At 34.4% G+C, this 7,335-nt stretch overlaps 1 long non-coding RNA gene across 2 annotated transcripts; it reads left to right on the forward strand.

Moving 5' to 3' along the window:
* Positions 1 to 1,923: 1,923 nt before the first annotated feature.
* LOC128238735 (uncharacterized) lies at positions 1,924 to 6,619 on the forward strand. 2 transcript variants are annotated; one of them, XR_008261760.1, is made up of 4 exons: positions 1,924 to 2,441; positions 4,145 to 4,439; positions 5,584 to 5,723; positions 6,202 to 6,619. It is a non-coding gene; the product is annotated as an uncharacterized LOC128238735 (long non-coding RNA). The 2 variants fall into 2 exon arrangements; XR_008261759.1 differs by having other exon boundaries at positions 4,145 to 4,364.
* Positions 6,620 to 7,335: the final 716 nt, after the last annotated feature.

A 7,335-nucleotide genomic window follows, 5' to 3' on the forward strand; every position in this document is an offset into this window, starting at 1 on the left:
ATGCACCATGCGTATATGACCATGAAGAAAGGAAAGTTGTTGTTACCTAAGTTCATATGTGCATGGCAAAAATGTTGCCCGAATTGAATTATGTTTCATTATTATGTGCAATATTTATTATTATCTATGTAGATATCTTCATCGTTGACATCAAACAGTTAAAGTTAAAATACTTAAATTTTTTATGGTTTAGCATGGTGCATTAGAAATAATAGCCTGCATTTCCATTGTCTGCAATGGATTTGGACTAGTCTGAGTCTTCTGACGTACGTGGGTGCTTAATGCTGGTTGTGCGGACATTAACCGGGCGTTTGCGTTGTCCCGGTTTTCGGCCGTTGGTCCTTGGTAAAACCACAGAGGACAGACCGTCAGTAGATGTTACTACGGAGCGATCTTTGGGAACATGCCTACGGAATTTTTGGTAATTTTTGGCGCTGGGCCAATGACATCGACATCCAAGCAGTTTTAGAGAGCGGTATTTCAGAAACGCGACTAGTCGCCTGACACGACATATTGAACATGAATATATTAATACACACCACCTGCGTAGCAACAGAACTACTAACGTGAATGTGGGGCGTCAAGGGGTCACGGACACTACGGACCATGGACATTACGGACCAGACATTACGGACCAGATTTAGGGACACTACGGACCAGATTTAGGGACATTACGGACCATCTTCAGAAACTTACGGACCATCATTTATAATGTTTTTAAACATTTTTTTTTAATTTATTCACTCATTGGTCTTAAATTTGTTACAATGGGTTTTCACACTTTTATGATTGCCAATTAAAGGTTGTCAGTATAATGTCTGTTTCTTTTGTTATATACCGCCGATAATTGCGGGTACAATTATAACTAATAAACACTAATTAAGGCAACAGAAATTGCCAGTTTTAAACATCAGTTTGCAAGAATTGCAACAAACACACATCGTTTATTTAATATATGCTCGATTTATTTTGGTAAATAAACTGTTTTGGAAAATACTTCTGCTCGATTTATTTTGGGAAATAAACTGTTTTGGAAAATATTTCTTCTGTTGTTTTTAACTGATTTAACTGCCGATCTTTCAAATTTCGTTCATTATTGTTCACATAATTGTTATAAATGCATAGGCCTTTAACACCTTTTGGAATTTCACAAGATTTTATGTTGAGATCTATTCGAACTTCACGGGATTTTTCAGTTTTATGGAAGATATAACGTCATACTGAGCACTCATATTCAAGTATTTATTAACAAATTATAAACTAATGAGTGATTTATTTTAAAAAAAAAATGTTTCAATCATGGTCCATAAGATTCCGAAGATGGTCCGTTATGTCCCTAAATCTGGTCCGTAGTGTCCCTAAATCTGGTCCGTAATGTCCATGGTCCGTAGTGTCCGTGACCGCGTCAAGTACCTGCTTATGTGTATTTAACGCGTTATTGCCTTTTTTATGACAAACATTGCGTGTTACTCTTAGTATAGTTGTACCGTTGCAATTTGGTGAGTTTTATTGAACAAAATAATGAAAAATAATGAAAGTATAGCATTTACATACGAAGTCATTTTACCCTACAACCAATAGTAAGCTACACCACATGTTTGCACCCCGTGTGACGTCACACATATCCCGGCATTCAAGACTGACCCGGCAAACCCCGGCAAAGAACTTATTTTATGAATGAAAGTTATTAAGAAATAAATCATACGCGGTTAAAGAGTTCATGTCATGTCATATTTTGTGAAATAGCTTTTATGTTTCAAATGATTTTTTCAGCAGCAATCGAACTATTGTATTTGTTTGAGTAAATTATTTGGATTATACCTATCACAGTGTGTCAACGTTATGCCTATTGTTATTTTGGACTATAGGGTGTAGTTTTTAAAGTCATACACAATATGCATTCGGAACTCCTCGGCCATTTTATCGAAAACAACCTCGGATGTATTTGGATGGTTTACACCCTCAAAAAGTGGTACGTTTAAGTCCGCTGCAAGTAGATCGCGTAGTAATTTTATTTAGCAGTTAAACTTTGTGACTTTACTCTTGGGATTCTTCATTATGTTTGCTAAAATACAATTCAATGAGAATAAATTTAAACTTAGATCAATAAATACGACTCTAAAACATTACATTTAAATAATGATATAATTCAAAATTTTACGAACTACTTCAACAGATGTACCGGCATACATCCGAGGTTGTTTTCAATAAAATGGCCGAGGAGCTCCGAATGACACAATATGGCGGCGATTATGCGGAAATGAAATTGAATGTTACTTCGAACACGTTCTTCTACAAAATAACGGACCTGTAGTTAGTGTTATTGCTTTAACATCAATCGAAGCAAAAATGGCATCAATGTATGCGTCTAAAAATGTTAAATTTAGATGGAGACAATCCAGAAATGAGCTGTGAGGAAGTGATCGATTTCGGACACGAAGGTACATGTACATTAGTCTGAACTAATAGACGTGTTATACGGGATTCTTCCAATCCCTAACGTCTAAACGGTTTTGTGCAAAAAGCGGGGGTGTTTGAAAAATATTGAAATTTTATTAAGTGAAGTATTTTATTGTTGAAATGGATAATAAAGTAAAGATTTATATTCATATTTACCATGGAAGTGCAAAGCTATTTTGCAAAAAAAACAAGCATTTAATGCATTAAAACACATTATTCACCTTTTCATTAAAAGGAAAGTTGACTGACACAGACAACAATTATGCCAAGTGGAACAACTTGACCCAATCGTAATAATTCGGCCACCTCCGACAAGCTTCGAGATAATACAATCGTAACAACTCGGCCTTGGCCGGAACAATCTGAACACCTCAGCGAGTATCCAACAGGGATTGACTATCTCGAAGCTTACTGAAGATGGCGAGTTGTTACAATTGATGGCCGAAATGTTCCGATTGTTGTAAAACTGTGAACTGCAGCCTTGCAGGTGCCCTTCATGTATATATTGTTATGTTTTGACAGAATGAAATGAAGAAAAAAAACATCAAACTCATAATTATTTGCTTGATATTACTTTTTGGTTACGGAATTTATATAACATAACATTATCTGGTAATATTTCTTGTTTTTATGTTATAGATGCAATATGCTTTAACCTGGAATCCCGATCGGTATAACTACCCACTTTTCGTACAAAACAATTTGTACGTGAAGGATTTGCTGTTTCAAAAATCGTAAAAAAATCTGTCAACGTACAATTATTTGTACTAGAAGGTACATCTTGCTGATCTACATCTCTTAGTCTAAATATTTGTACGTTGACGGACTCTTTTTACGATTAAAAAAAAATGAATATATATATATGGCAAATCCTTCACTACAACATCTTCATGTTACTTTCAATTCAGAGTAGATTATTCACTAAAATTATTTCGCATTTTTAATTGTTGTTTAACCTGAAACGTCTCAACCATAAAAAAAGAACATATATGCTTCAATAGTCTAAAAAATAGACGTGTTATATGGGATTCTTCCAATCCCTTACATCTAATCGGGTTTGTGCAAAACAGGGTGGGGGGTTGAAAGATATTGAAATCGTAGTTAGATAAGTATTATATGTTTGAAATAGATATTAAAGGTTTATATTCGTATTTTAGTTATTAATACCATGTAAGTGCAAAGATTTTTTTCACAAAACAAGCATTTAATGCATTTAAACACAACCATTTTACATCTATGTAAATCTATGCACCGCAGCCTTGCAGGTGATCTTCATGTATAAGTTAACAGTTTATATCATTATGTTTTGACATCCCAATCGGAATAGCTACCCACTTTTGGTACAAAAAATTTGTATGTGAAGGATATGGCATATCAAAATTTGTAAAAAGATCAGTTAAGTTACTATTATTTGGACTAGTGCTTCAAGTGTTTGATTTATTGTCTCTATAATGTATAATGCACCTGTCAATTGTAGAGCCAAGCTGGGAGCTGCCTAAAAATCAGTTACCCAGTTAGCTCAGTTTGACAGATCTCCATGCAAGTGTTCACATGGTCGTGGGTTCAAGCACTATACCAGTAGCATCTTTTCTCAAAGGTTTACTTTAGAACCCATCATCCAGGAGTAAACAATTATGATTTTTTTATTAAATATTACAGGCCGTGTTCTTTTGTAAACTTTCAGATTGAGAAGTGCCTGGATACAAGGCTAGTATTGTTAACATCATCTGATACAATCAACTGGAACAAAGCTGAAATGGCTGCCTGACCTGACTTAAAAATTGGATGGCAGTACATCAGACTAGAAGATTACAAGTATTGAGTTGGACAAAATGAAACCTGAGCCTACCAAAGCTGACAGATTGCACAAGAAACACATAATTGCAGCTATTTACTGAGATATTGTAATTATTTTTTGAAACTTCTCATTCATTTAGGAAGTTCAGTTGAAACAGAGTTGGCAAAAAAAATGAACAAAGGTATACACATTTTGAATTCTAATTCAAATGAGAACTTTACTGGCCAGCACAGAATGGTAAAATGCTAGTCTACCATTATAAATGTGCCTGGTTCGAATCAGTAAAGCTGATGAATGTACTGGTTGTGTAGCCAGGATGTGAGTAGGTCTGCACTTGGCTGATAATGCATATCATATATGTTAAAGCTGCACTCCCACAGATTGTCTGTTTTACCAACTCTTTTTTTATTTCTTGGTCTTGTAATGAATTATTTTATGCGAATTTCTGAACACTGGACATAACAGACAACTGGAAAAAGGGGATCGCTGCTTTCTTATATTAATTCAGTCAAAAAAGACAACTAAAAATATTGGAACGCTGTTTTCTTATTTTAATATGGTCAAAGATGATGTTCTGTGCCAAAAATCTCATTATTAGTAAAGCGTTCGTAATGCTTTTAACCATAAAACCAATAGTTACAAATGTAAATATAAAAAACATGATCTTACATGTATCTTTTGTCAGCAGTCTTATTTCATCAGTTTTCATACTGCTTTTCATTAGCTTATTCCAAGCCAAAAGGTAAAAGAAGTTGTCAAAACCTTCAATCTGTGACTGAGAGTGCAGCACTCTTACAGATTGAATGTTTTGACTACTTTATTTATTTTTTGTCTTGGAACGGGCCAATTTATGTGAAAATGCATGTTAACCATTCATATAAGATTGCTGACAATAAATTTGTCAGAAAATATTTATATTTAAGTTCAAAATGTTTTATGCATTTTTCTTAAACCGTTAGTAACGCTTTAAGCCATAAAACCTTTGTTTTCAACCTGAAATATGGAAGTCTGCAATCTAATATTTTGTCAGTAGTCTTATATCACTGGTTTGCAGATATTTTAGCAAAAAAAATAGGTCTTTCCAAGACAAAAGTTGTAAAAACAGTAAATCTGTGAGAGTGCAGCTTTAAATGACTAAATGTTTTGATTTGGCTCAATTTTCACCTAAAATCTTATAGTTTTGTGGCATCTAAATGGTTTGTTTTTAACAACATTACATGTGCATATGTATATATTTGTTCTTAAATTTGTAATTTTGATTGGAATATTCATTCTCTGGAAAGTAGAAAAGGGCATGTTACATACTGTTATCACTGCCATGACAGAAACCATATTGAGGAGCTGGTCCACCTGTAGGAAGAATTGCGCTATTGGTTGGAGCAGCACTATTACCCAGCCATACACCAGCACTTAGTTTGTCATAGGGAGCATTTCTGAGCAGTTATGGAGACCACTAACTATGCAGGTATGTCATAATCAAAATCTTGGTTTATATATTTTTTTATAATTTAGCATCTGTTGAGAAGAAATTTATTTCTAGATTGAAGGCACACACTATAGATTGATGCCCAAAAATATATTTCTTATTTTAATGCATTATCATGTCTAACTCATTTGACTTAAATGATCAAAGCAAAAGAAATGCAAATGATTAATCTGCAGATATACAAATGTAAGCTTTTTTAACTGGGGAAATTGTTGCCACTTGTCTATTAATTAAAGAACACATTTATAATTAATAATGTTTAATCTGTACACAAATCATATGCCTTCTTTGTTTTAACCATCAATGTCAAAGAGTCCAGCATGATAATGCATTAAATTGAAAAAAATGCATTAATTTATATGAACCCTTTAAAACAAAGACATTTCCTAAATCCAATAAAAAATAATTGAATATTGATGCAGAGTTCAGTTAGAATATAATATAACTTTTTTTGCAGTTGTTGCAGTGAAACTTGCACCAGTGTGTTTTCTGTGTGGAGATAAAGAGATAGTGTCCAGCAATGAAGACCCAACTCAAGATCTGACCTTGTAAGGCCAATATGAAATAACTGTGTGAGAAAATGGGAAAAACCTGCAGTCAGGAATGCACGGAAATCATCAAAAGAACAGTGTTAAATTAATCTTGAATAACTTGACATTTATTTTGTTTGACATATTTATTCATGGTGCAGTGAAAACATTCTTTTTTTCTCATGGTTATTTAAATTTAGAATTGATAGGAGGGAACATCACTATGTAGTTTCATGTTCATAGATCAAAACCCATGTACATGCCCAAATGAGCATTCGAAAATATCAAAATGGTACTTGTTGTATGTAATGTAAGTTAATTAACATAATAAACAAAAATATTTAATCAATTTCAATTTATTATGCCCCTTTCAAAGAAGAGGAGTATATTGCTTTGCACATGTTGGCCGCTACGTCCGTCTGTCTGACAGTAGACCAAAGCTTTTCCGGTTGATAACTCTACAATTCCTAGACCTATTGTCAAACTTGACATGAAAGTTTGGTTTAACCAGTAGATTACCCCTTTTGATTTTAGGGGTAATATGGTCAAAGGTCACAGTGACCTTGAACAGGAAGGTGTCAAACCATACATCTGACTGATAAGTTGACAATGCCTGCACCTATGGCCCTCAAACTCAAAATGGAGGCTAAGTCTGACTATTAGAAGATCCTATTGATTTAAGGGGTCATTGGGTCAAAAGTCAAGGTCACAGTGACCTTGAATGCTAAAAGGTTGTACTAATAATGACTGGACAAAGCCTGCACCCATGGCCCTTGAACAACTTGACTTTGGGGTTGGGCCTGACGAGTAGGTGAACCCTATTGATTTGTCACAGACCATTGAACGCAAAAAGCTTGCCTGTGTGACAACTCGACAAAGTCTGCACCCATGGCCTTCAAACTTGAAATTTAGGTTTGGGGTGACCAGCAGATGACCCCTTTGGATTTGGAGGTCAAGGTCACATCTCCAATATTGATCATTAAAACTATGTCATTTACTTATTCCCTGCTGCTAAGAGGATACATGTTTATCAGCAAATATCAGCCATCATCTGAATATGA

The sequence above is a fragment of the Mya arenaria genome, chromosome 6, assembly GCF_026914265.1.
Source record: "Mya arenaria isolate MELC-2E11 chromosome 6, ASM2691426v1".
NCBI classification, from domain to species: domain Eukaryota; kingdom Metazoa; phylum Mollusca; class Bivalvia; order Myida; family Myidae; genus Mya; species Mya arenaria.